This window comes from Felis catus, chromosome D3 (assembly GCF_018350175.1).
Source record: "Felis catus isolate Fca126 chromosome D3, F.catus_Fca126_mat1.0, whole genome shotgun sequence".
Classification (NCBI taxonomy): domain Eukaryota; kingdom Metazoa; phylum Chordata; class Mammalia; order Carnivora; family Felidae; genus Felis; species Felis catus.
Window position 1 is genome coordinate 23852938 of NC_058379.1, and position 13357 is coordinate 23866294.

A 13357-nucleotide genomic window follows, 5' to 3' on the forward strand; every position below is an offset into this window, starting at 1 on the left:
TATTTTGGAAAAATAGATATACCACACAGAAGCTAAGGAATCAAAAACAAGGCAGGATCCCGAAACGGAAAACAGATATTAAGGGAAAAACTGGTGAAGTCCAAATAAAGTCTCGAGTTTAGTTAATAGCAATGTGTGAGTGTTGGTTGCTTAACTTTGACCAATGTACCACTGGTAATGTCAGGTGATAACATTAGGGGGAACTGGTCCTGGGTGGGGAAGGGTGTATGGGAATACAGTAAAACCTTGGTTTGCGAACATAACTCGTTCTGGAAACATGCTTGTAAGCCAAAGCACTCGTATATCAAAGCAAATTTCCCCATAAGGAATGATGGAAACTCAGATGATTCATCTTACAACCCCAAAATATTCATATAAACATGATTACAGGGGCTCCTTGGTGGCTCAGTTAGTTAAGTGCCTGACTTCGGTTCAGGTCATGATCCCGAGGTTCGTGAATTTGAGCCCCGGACAGGCTCTGTGCTGACAGTTCAGAGCCTGGAGCCTGCTTCAGATTCTGTGTCTCCCTCTCTCTCTCTCTCTCTCTCTCTCTGCCCCTCCCCTGCTCAAGCTTTGTCTCTCTGTCTCTCTCTCTCTCTCTCAAAAATAAATGAACATTTAAAAATTTATTTAAAAATTATTACAATACTGTAATATAATACAAAATAATAAAGAAAATACAAAAAAATAAAGAAAAATAAATTAACCTGCTCTTACCTTTGAAAACCTTCGTGGCTGGTGTGAGGGAGACAAGAGAGAGGAGGGTTATTATTGTGCAGGAAAACTTTCCCTATCACTAACTGATGCTGACTACAGTACAGTATTAACAAAGTCTTGTCATCTAGTGCATTTAATGTACCCGGCAATCAGGCAGCAGAGGAAAGGGTCTGCACCTGCAGGCAGCCTGACCCAGAAGGAAGCAAAGCATTCCTAAGCTTACTCTCATATGGAAAAGCAAAGGACTGTCCAGAGGTGCTTCGAAGGGACAAAAAACACACTAGTGCCAGTTGTGGGCCCCTTCCGACGTTCCGAAAAATCACTGATTCCTGCTAAACACCATGGCCTGAGACCGAGCATCTGAGCCTGGAAGATGATCATCCACAGTCCCGCAGGGAGAGACAGAAAGAGAGAACCACTGGGCTCAGTTGTGATCATGTGATGTTCGCTATCAAGTACTACTCATATTGTAAGTCATCGCTCATTTATCAAGTTAAAAACTTATTAGAAATGTTTGCTTATTTGGTGGAGCACTCGCAGAACAAGTTACAATCCAAGGTTTTACTGTATTTTTTTTTTTTTTATCGTACACTGTACTGGCTTTGCAGCTTTTCTGTAAATCTAAAATGAAGCCAAAACAAAAAGTTGATTTTAAAATGTTTGAAACCAGGGGCGCCTGGGTGGCTCAGTCGGTTGAGTGTCTGACTTTGGCTCAGGTTATGATCTCACGGTTTGTGAGCTCAAGCCCCGTGTCGGGCTCTGTGCTGACGGTTCAGAGCCTGGAGCCTGCTTCGGATTCTGTGTCTCCATCTCTCTCTGCCCCACCCCCGCTCACACTCGGTCTCTCTCTCAAAAATAAATAAACATTAAAAAAACTTAGAAAAAAATTTTGGAAACCAGTGAATTGATATTTATTCTCCCAGTACTAATGCAGGGAGCCTGCAGCACTTAAACTCCTTTCAAGTAAGGTAAGACTTGCTTCTCTTGCCGCCTTTGAACCTTGGTGTCAATAGAGGTGTGGACAATGGAGTGTTTGCACTTTCTTTAAAGAGACAACACCCGATGCAGAGCCATTTACTGCTCTGGGTCAATGCCAGGTGAAAGAAGAGAGGCAAGTGATATCTTTCCACTTCTCAAACGAATCTTTTCCTTTTGTTGTTGTGTCCTTTAGCCCCTGTTTAGCTTACTGGGCAAATGAACTGCAGCGTTTTGCAGAAACCACAGGAGTATTGAATTTCTTAGAACCTTAATACACACAAATGAAAGTCAGGAAGTGTTGCAACCATTCTCCAGAAAGGGGCGGGCAGCCGCAGGATTGAAGGGAACATTCATCAACGTGACCAGGAGGATTTCCTGTCCACAGGCTCAGAGTCTCAACATGACTTAAACGGTTCACAGACGTCCTGCTTTAAAAACACACTAGTAAAATTAACAGCACTTGGTTCACTAGTCCTAGAAACCAAAAGACTTCATTCCTAGCAGGTAACGAAGCCCTGTGCATTCAAGATTGGTTTCTTAGTTGTGACAGATGTACCACGGTCTTGAAAAATGACATTAGGGGAAACTGGAACTGGAGAGGGGGTACATAGCTCTTTCTGCAAGGCTAAGATGCAACTTTGATTTCATTAGGGAAACAAAAATATTATATAGGACTCTGCTCTTCATGCTTCCCTGTATCATTAAGAGTTTTTCATAGGCACCTGGGTGGCTCAGCTGGTTGAGTATCTGATTTTGGCTCCGGTCATGAGCTCACAGTTCATGAGATCGAGCCCCACATCGATCTCTCGCTGAGAGAGTCCACTTCAGATCCTCTGTCCCCCCCTCTCTCTCTGCTCCTCCCTTGCTCATGCTGTCTCTCTCAAAAATGAATAAACATTCAAAAAAAAGTTTTCGGGGGCGCCTGCGTGGCTCAGTCAGTTAAGTGTCTGACTCTTGACTTCCATGCAGGTCATGATCTCACAGTTCATGAGATGGAGCCCCACATTGGGTTCTGCACTGGCACTGTGGAGCCTGCTTGGGATTCTCTCTCTCCGTCTCTGCCCCTTCCTGCTTGTGCTTGTGTTCTCTCTCTCAAAAATAAATAAATAAATAAATAAATAAATAAATAAATAAATAAATAAGTTTTTCATTTTTCCTTGTGAGAATATAAAGTTGTCTTAGAATATTTGCTTCCCTTTTCCAGTGTAGTTGGTGTTTAAAACAAGAACAATTAGTACATTTTTTGCTAGAATCTGCCTCTTGACTACAGTATGGGAGTCTATAAAATATGATGCCAAGCAAAGCAAGGGGACACATATGAGTCTTCAACAATGAGTATCAAAATCATGGTATCAGAAAGCCAGAATTCCTGAATTTTATTCCCATTCTTCTCCTGAACCATTTTTTAAATGTGTATTTATTTATCTTTGAGAGAGAGAGAGGGAGAGAGCGTGTGAGCAGAGGAGAGGCAGAGAGAGACAGAGAATCTCAAGCAGGCTCTGTGCTGACAGCGCAGAGCCCGACTCAGGGCTTGAACCCACGGAGCGTGAGATCATGACCTGAGCCGAAATCAGGAGTCAGACACTTACCACCTGAGCCACCCAGGCGCCCCTGAACCATCTTTAAATCTATTGAGTCAACAAACAGGGGAATATTAAGATGAGTCAGATGCAATCCTCACCTTCAAGGAGCTTATGGCCCAATAGGGAGATCCAGGCAGGTAAATTTGAACCGTCAAGTGTCACAGGTGTTTTGCTGGGCATCTGTGGAGGACCACATGGGAACGAAGCAGGTGCAGAGTGGAGTGATTTTTGGCACAAGTTTAAAGCGGTGGTTCTCGATGGGTGGGGGGGGGGGTAGATCTTGGCTCTCAGTGGGCATTGGTAATGTTTGGAGACAATTTTGGTTGTCATAACTGGGTGGGGGGTGCCGCTGGCATCCAGTGGGTAGAGGTCTGAGATGCTGCTGAAATCCTATGATGCACAGGATAGTCCTCCCACCCCACCCCACAACAAAGAACTGTGTGGCCCCAAATGTCAATAATGTCGAGGTTGAGAAACTATGGTTTAAACAGGGAGAGAAACATGCATTTGCCAAGCAAACTCAGGGGGAAAGGACATTCCAGGAAAAATGGTAGGACTGGTGTGTGGGACGGACAAATAAACTGGAAAAGTAATCTATAGCCTTAGGCTGATTATTTTGTCCTTTTGAACCCCAATTTTCCTGGCCACAAAATAGTGATGGTAAATGACTCATCTCTTTTCCTGGTATCAGAAGAAAGTGCCACTGATAAAAATTATGTCCCTGGGACCCATCTACTTCCAGTTGTCCTATTCAAGAATACTTGTTCCCCAGCAGGGCTAGTAACCCATTCACAAGAAAAATAAGGACAGTGTTTGGGAAATCTCACTTAGGGCAATGTGGGGGGAAAAGTGCCCGTATGAAGTGAGGACTGCGTTGTATGGTGTGTATCAACAACCTAGCCACCACGGTATTTCTATTTCTCGCATAACTTCGGATTGGGAAGTGGATCATCCAGAGCTAGGTTCGGGCTTGAGGGCCACTCCATGATGCCATGAGGAACCCAGACTCCTTCTGTCTTTCTTCTCTGTCATCCTTAGCATGTGGCCTCCTTCCTCATATTGCAAGATGGCTGCTGACTTCTTAGTCGTTTGCCCTTTTATCGGCATTCCAGGCAAGAAGAAAGGGTTAGGAGGAAAAGGGCAACAGGCAAAATACGAAAGGAATCCCAGTTGAGTCTACATTTAACAACTTTTCTGGAATCCTCTCTGCCTAGAACTTCCACTTTCCATTAGCAGAAATTGCATTATTACATGGCTATCCATAGTTTCAAGGGAATCTGGAAACTGAATGCTTTCAGCTGGACACTTTGAACAATTGTTTTTTTCTTAATAAGGAAGATTGCCTTAGTGTCTTAAAATGAGCACATTCCAGGCTTTTGTAATGAGTCCAGTATAAACCAATCTTATGTTGAATTCTGCGTTTAAGAAAATGGTATTATGTAGCAATCTTCCAGGGTAATATAAAAGATTTTCTATCTTTTAAAATATATTGCAAAAAAAAAAAAAAACATATTGCAGACAACCTAATAGTTGAATAATCATTCAAAAACATTTTTAAAATTTTATTTATTTGTTTATTTGAGAGAGAGAGAGAGAGCACATGAGCTGGCGAGAGGGGCAGAGAGAGTGAGAGAGAGAATCTCAAGTAGGCTCTACAATCAGTGTGGGTTTGATCCCACAAACCTGAGCTGAAATGAAGAGTTGAGGGCTCAACTGACTGAGCCATCCAGGTGGCCCCCCAAAATATTTATTGAATGCTTAGTACTCAAGACTATATTAAACATAGATGAGCAAAGGAGATTAGCACATGGCTTCTACTTCTTCTGAGCATATTGAAATCCAGTTGAAAAAAACATACAACATGATGAAAAGTTGAGTATTAATGAAAAGTTAAATAACTATCTACAATAATGACATAAGAAAAATAAACAGTACATCGAGGGGTGCCTGAGTGGCTCAGTGGGTTAAGCATCTGACTTCCGCTCAGGTCATGATCTCAAGGTTTGGGAGTTTGACCTGCATTGGGCTCTCCACTCTCAGTGTAGAGTCCGCTTTGGATCCTCTGTCTCCCTCTCTCTCTGCCCCTCCCTTACTCATTCCCTCCCTCTCTCTCTCTCTCTCTCTCTCTCAAAAATAAATAAACATTAGAAAAAAAGAAAAAGAAAACAGTACATCACTAGTGGGAATGTAAAATGGTAAAACCAGTGTGGAAAACTGGCAGTTTCTAAAAAAGTTAAACATACACCTACCACACCATCTCACAATTTCACTCCTAGGTATTTAGTCAAAAGAAATGAAAATACAAGGATTTCTTTCACACAAAGATTTGTACCCGGGGCGCCTAAGTGGCTCAGTCAGTTAAGCGTCTGACTTCGGCTCAGGTCATGATCTCCAGGTTCGAGGGTTCCAGCCCTGCCTTGGGCTCTGTGCTGACAGATCAGAGTCTGGATCCTGCTTCGGATTCTGAGTCTTCCTCTCTCTCTGTCCCTCCCTTGCTTACGCTCGGTCTCTCTCTCTCTCTCTCTCAAATAAATAAACATTAAAAAATTAAAAAAAAAAAAAGATTTGTACACAAATGCTCACCACAGCTTTATTCACAGAAGTCAAAATGTGAGAACAATTCCATTAAAAATTTTTTTTTTCGGGCGCCTGGGTGGCTCAGTCAGTTGAGCCTCCGACTTCAGCTCAGGTCACGATCTCGCTGTCCGTGAGTTCGAGCCCCGCGTCAGGCTCTGGGCTGATGGCTCAAAGCCTGGAGCCTGCTTCCAATTCTGTGTCTCCCTCTCTCTCTGCCCCTCCCCCGTTCATGCTCTGTCTCTCTCTGTCTCAAAAATAAATAAATGTTTAAAAAAAATTTTTTTTAATTTTTTTTAATTTTTATTCATTCTTTGAGAGAGAGAGAGCGAGTGAGCATGCCCAGGGGGAGGGGCACAGAGCCACACACAGAATCCAAAGCAGGCTCTGGGCTCTGAGCTGTCAACACAGAGCCCGAATCGAGGCTTGAACTCATGAACCATGAGATCAGGAACCACAAGTTAAACCGATGGAGCCACTCAGGCACCCCAGCAATTCCATTTCTAAACCTATAGCACAATGGTCAGTCTCATTCTTCAAGAGTAAAATGAGATCAGTCATGAGGAGGAAAGATTCAGCATAGGGAATATAGTCAATGATATTATAATAGTGATGTGTGTGACAGATGTCAGCTCTGCTTGTGCTGAGCACAGAATAACGAATGTATTGAGTTGTCAACCATTATGTTATACACCTATAGCTAATGTAACATTGGGTGCCAACTACACTTTAACAATAATAAAAAGAGTAAAATGGGATCAAATTTTGGAAATGTTTCTCATTTGAATAAAAACATGTTTTTGGTTAGCAGCACCTGGGTGACTCAGTCGGTTAAGCATCTGACTCTTGATTTCAGCTGAGGTCATGGTCTCATAGTTTGTGAGATCCGACCTCATGTTGGGCTCTGAGCTGATAGTGCTGAGCTTGCTTGGGATTCTCTCTCTCCCTCTCTCTCTCTGTCCTTTCCCCACTTGTGCACGCACACTCTCTTTCTCAAAATAAATACATAAACTTAAAAAAACACAACTTGTCCTTGGTTGGGGGTGTTACATTAATTAAACAAGGGGCTATTAGACTGGGGTGGCTCTAATGCTTTAGTAGCCTATGTAAGCATGTAAGCAAACTAAAACCTAGGGCTGTAATGTCTTGATGTTAAGAAATCAAAACCTAACATTAAAAAAAAATTTAACAAAAAGGGGGCACGCCTGGGTGCTCAGTCAGTTAAGTGCCCGACTTCTGCTCGGGTCATGATCTTGCAGTTCAGTAGTTCAAGCTCCAGGTCAGGCGCTGTGCTGACAGCTCAGAGCCTGGAGCCTGCTTCAGATTCTGTGTCTCCCTCTCTCTCTGCCCCTCCCCTGCTTGCATTCTGTCTCTGTCCTCTCTCAAAAAAAAAAATAAACATTAAAAAAAATTAAAAACAAATCAAAACCTAAAGACAACAAATCACTAATAGCCTACTAAGCCTTCCCAAATAATGCAACCATTTTATTTCTTTATTGAATGTTTATTTATTTTTGAGAAAAAGAGCATGAATGGGGGAGGGGCGGAGAGAGAGGAAGACCACAGAATCCAAAGCAAGCTCCAGGCTGTGCACTGTCAGCAGAGCCCGACACGGGGCTCGAACTCATGGACTGTGAGATCACGACATGAGCTGAAGTCGGATGCTTAACTGACTGAGCCACCCAGGCACCCCATAATGCAACCATTTTAAACTACGGCCAACCGAACAATTCTTGCTTTGCTTCTACCTCTTCTCCACCGAAGTCTTTCCCCAGCTCCTGTGGGTGGTATCCTCCTAACCACTTCCAGCTGGGCACTGCCCCATTCGATTTTTGCTCAAACTCTTAAAAATGTTTAATATGCCTCAGTTTATCTTTTAACAGGGAGAAAGTTCTCTGTTCGATCAAGCTTGCTAATTGCGCTATTCCAACTTGTTTGTCTGCTCCATCCGTTGTTTCTGAGAGAGGTGTATTCGTCTCCCCTTGTGACTGCGGATCTGTTACTGTCACCATTTATTTTCAGTCTCTGTTTTGTTCATTTCAAAATGATGTTACTCTATAAAGATTTATGACTGATAGCTTGTGCCTTTAATCATCATGAAATACCGTTTTTTGTCCTTTTTTAATGCCTTTGCCTTAAACTCTACTTTGTCTGATTGTTAATATTGCTACGTAGGCTTTCGTTCTGTGAACATCTGTCCAATAAGCCATTCTCCATTCTTACCCTATTTGGTTTTATGTGTATCAATTGTAGACAGCATATGGTTAGATCTTGGATTTTTCACTCAAGAGAGGCTTTCTCTTTTACAAAGATAATATAATCCATTCACATTTAATTTTTATTATTTATATACTTGGCCTTATTCCTTCCATATTATTTCATGTTTTGTACTTACTATGTTTCTCATGTTTTCCTCTTTCCTTGTAATTTCTGGAATAATGCTTTCTTGTTCTTTGCCTCAGTTGCTCACCTGTCTGTCTTTGTCTTTCCTAATGTTTTGGTTCTGCAACAAGGGTCTTAAAACTTTTTTGTTCACCTGGTCCCTAAAACAATTTAGTAAAACTACATACCCCCCGTATATTTTAAATTTAACACCTAAAGTTCCTCATCATAAGCTTAAATGTCATTTCTAACATAACTGGGAGTATTGACATTTTAAAATAAAACTTTTTCAAATCATTCTTTTAAATGTGTCCAATGGAATGTGAATACGCATTTTAAAATATGAGCCAAGGATTTGACCAAGAGTGGCTGGCTGTGGTGGAGGGTTGGTACGTTCCAGGTCTGAGGATTCAACTAACCATTGCTAACAGGGTGGTTACAAATATTTGCATACATGAGGATTTAGCAAATAAGTAACCATATTGAGATTAATGGGAGCCTGTGTCAATTAACTGAGTTAAAATTATGAAAAGAGGAAAGGCTAGAAAAAACTCTTTGGTGCTGGACTGGATTGGAGTCATTGGTGTGCACTCATGAGCTTTTAATACAGATAGATGGATATAAAAATAAGTATAAATGTACATAAGTCTCTTTCTATATCTCTCTATATATGTGGATATGCATATGCATGCACAATAAATGTATCTCCTAATTCCATCCACTGAGAGGACCTAGAAGCGATGATCCCCTAGAGCAGGGAGCACACCTAGTGCCCATATCTGTGTCACTAAACATCATTTTCCACTAAAAGGAGTCAGAGCTCATTGGAGAAATGGCCAATTCCAAGGTGGGGCCTGTGAAAGAATGAGTATGGAATATCTTATTTTACCAGAAAATAAAGACATGCTCAAACAGAGATTAGGACATGTCAGAGAGGACACATGTCAAAAAGAGACTCTGATACATGCTACAACACACATAGCCTTGAAGACATTATATTAAGTGAAATGAATCAAATACAAAGGGACAAATGTTGTATAATTCCACTCACACAAGGCACCTAGAAGAGGCAAATTAACAGAGACAGAAAATAGAATAGAGGGGCTATTCTAAGAATAACTAGGGGCTGGAGGGCTAGAGAATTATTGTTTCATGGACACAGAGTTTCTGTTTGGGATGATGCAAGAGTTCTGGAGATGGATGTTGGTGATGGTTTTACAACAATGTGAAAGTACTTAAGGCCACTGAATTGCATGCCTAAAAATGGCTACGATGGTAGATTTTATGTTATGTATATTTTACCACAACTTTAAAAGGCGGGTTCTCATTGGCTGAGCCTGAGGCAGTTTGAGAATAAAATAATGTAGTGATAGAGTCTTTTTAACCCACTGAGTAAAATAAGACTTTATGAGTGGATAGTGATATAAGTAAATAAATAAGAAGAGAAAGTTCTATCTCATGGTAGAATTCCAGGTAAAAATGGAGAAGGAATGATGGAATTAGGAAATTGCTATTTGGTAATCATTATAGTAACAATTAATTTAGGCAAGAAGCATCAATGGATACTAAAACCGTGGGTGAAAGTCTAATAAAAAAACAGGATAGGTAGATATCTTAAAATATCTTTGATAAAATACTTAGTAATAAGTGTAATACTTAATAATTAACTTCAGAGTGGAGAAACTTAACAGACATCTTAACCAATTTATAGTTATAGGTATAATCACTGGTTATGGGACAAGTCAACATCATGTACCTCCTGATATGATGCACTAAGAAAAACACAGCAACACTGTGATATTGCTGCCCTAAATGCATAAATCATGAAGTAACATCAGACAAACCCAACCTGTGGCTTATCTGTACATTTCAAAAATGTCAAGGTCAGAAAAGACAAGAAAAGACCAAGGAACTGTTCCCAATGAAAGGACACTAAAGAGACATGGTCATCACCATATGCCATATTTGATCTTTGACTGGATATGGGACTTTAGAAGACATTATTGGAACAATCAGAGAAATTTGAATGGAGTGCGAGGACCAGATGGTGATGTTGCATCTATACGTATGTTAATTTCCTGATTTTGATGGTTGTGCTGCAGTTATGAAGAGAATATGCCTTGGTTTTTAGGAAATATGTGCGAAGTAGTTAGGAGTAATGGGGCATCTTATCTGCAACTTATTCATAAATTGTTCAGGAAAAAAACGAATACACTCTTACATACATACATACAGAGAGAGAAGGGAGAGAGGGATTGATCAGGCAAACACAGTAAAAAGTTAATTGGGGAGTCTGAGTAAGGCATCTGAGTGAGAAGTATGTCAGAGCTCTTTGTTCCCTCTGTCTCTCTCTCTGCTCCTCTCCCGCTTGTGCTCTCTTTCTCAAAATAAATAAATAAATAAATATTTAAAAGAAGAAGAAAACAAAAAATCAGAACCAGTGCAGCTGGAAAGAGATTTGATACTCACTGATGAGTGTCATTTCCTTTCTCAACACCATCACTAATAGTTAAACTGACCTATTTGTTTGGACCCTCAGAGATTTTTCTTTTCTTTTTTTTTTTTTTTAAGATTTTATTTTTAAGTAATCTCTGCACCCAACGTGGGGCTTGAATTGTCAACCCCAACTCCTGAGATCAAGAGTCACATGTCCTACCAATGAGCCAGCCAGGTACCCCATAGACCCCCTGAGATTTTTCTACCTCAGGGCAAAGCACCGTAGGAAGATTAAACGTGAGTGAGAAGAGGGTCTACCCTTCTGCAGAATGCAAGAATGGTAACTCAAAAAACAAGGTGAGGGGTGCCTGGTTGGCTAAGTAGTTAGAGCATGTGACTCTTGATCTGGAGGTCATGAGTTTGACCCCCACATTGGGTGTAGAGCTTACTTAAAAAACAAAACAAAACAAGGGCGCCTGGATGGCCCAGTCGGTTGGGCGTCCAACTTTGGCTCAAGTCATGATCTCGAGGTTCACGAGTTGGAGCCCTGCACTGGGCTCTGTGCTGACAGCTCAGAGCCTGGGGCCTGTTTCAGATTCTGTGTCTCCCTCTCTCTCTGCCCCTCTCCCACTTGCACTCTGTCTCTCTCAAAAATAAACATTTAAAGACAAAACAAACCAAAAAAACAAAGTAGGAAAAAGAATCTGCTTCAGAGGTACCATTCTCAAGGATTTGGACCTTGGAAAAGAGATTTTATCCATGTACCCACATGTTGCTTGGAAAATCTTTGTATATCCTTAGGGGTACATGCACCCCAATTCTAAAATCAATATTAACACATCTACTTATTCTAATAGCATCTAGGATTAATCATTATGCATACCTTTTCCCTGAATGAGGCAGGCAAGAACCTTAGCACACTTTCATTTCCCTTTCTTCTCTTTATCTGTGTCATCTCCCACATTGATATCATATAGACCAGTGCTATCCAACAGAAACAGATTGCAAGCCACTTGCATAATTTAAAATGTTCCAGGGGCGCCTGGGTGGCTCAGTCGGTTGAGTGTCCAACTTCAACCCAGGTCATGATCTCATGGTTCATGAGTTCGAGCCCCCTGTTGGACTCTGTGCTGACAGCTCAGAGCCTGGAGCCTGGTTTGGATTCTGTATCTCCCTCTCTTTCTGCTCCTCCCCTGCTCACACATTCTCTCTCTCCCAAAAATAAATAAAGATTAAAAAAATTTTTTTTGATGTTCCAGTAGCCAATTAAAAAAAAGAAACAGGTGAAACCAATTTCTAAAAAGCAGTTTAACTCAAAATATCAAACATACTATCACTTCAACATATAATCAATATAAAAACTGATCAACCAGATATTTTACATTCTTTTTTTTTTATACTAAGTTTTCAAACTGAGGATGTATTTCACATTTGCAGCAAATTTTTTTTAATTTTTTTATTTATTTTTGGGACAGAGAGAGACAGAGCATGAACGGGGGAGGGCAGCGAGAGAGGGAGACACCGAATCGGAAACAGGCTCCAGGCTCTGAGCCATCAGCCCAGAGCCCGACGCGGGGCTCGAACTCACGGACCGCGAGATCGTGACCTGGCTGAAGTCGGACGCTTAACCACTGCGCCACCCAGGCGCCCCTGCAGCAAATTTTAATTCAGATTAGCAACATTTCAAGTGCTTAATAGCCCCATGTGGTTAGTGGCTACCACATTAGAGCAGTTTTTGAATTTTAGTTTCAAATCGTAACTGGGTTTTGTTTTGTTTTGTCTTGTTTTGTTTTACACTGACATCTATTTAGACTTAATGACCTATGGCTTGTCATTACTGTTTCCTGCATTTCACAAAGACTAAGAACTTTGTGTTTTATATATCTCTTATCACAAGTGCCTAGTAAATGTTTAAAAATATTAATGGCACCTGATGCAAGAAACATCAGATTACTCTCACAAAGAGGATATGAAACTGTTCAAAGGTTTGGACTTCAGTGTTTGAGACTTCATGGATAGTAATCTGCATTGGGTCATATTACTGTTTTTGAGCATGATTTTAAATGTTTATCAAAAAGATAAAAGCCTTGAAAAAGCCTTGAAAACAAAACTGGAGGAGTCAATTTCAACATTCCATTTCTACCCCATTAACCAAGACCAAAACGCACTCCATCCACCTCTTCTTCTCTGCCCTTCTCCACATGGTTACTCACATACACCCTGCTGGACTAACAGGGGCTTCTCTGATCACCTCCCAACCCTCTTTTCCAGTTCTCTGAAGCAGTGTATGCTCAGGCCGCCCTGAGGTGCACAAGCTAGCTCAGTGTACTGTGGGAGACTCATGGCCCAGTTCTGGGAATAACAGAAATTGTGCCTCTTGAGAACGGATCTGTATATCAAAAGACTGATTTGATTTAGTTCCCTCTTCCTGTCCTGTTTCCTCCCCACCAAAATATAATTGAAGAGCTAATCCGACTTAATGACACTGAAAAATTACCTAAACCCATTCTATCTTTTCACTTTTTGAGTAGTGCCAGCCACCAGCTAGTTTCACTAATGTTTGCATCCCTGGAACCCATTACGGTGCTAAGCACAGGGGAAGCGGTAAGTACTTGCTAAAGTTATCACTTTGTAATTCCAGGGAACTTAACATTTTGTAATTTGCTTCAAAAGAAGTGAACATGCCT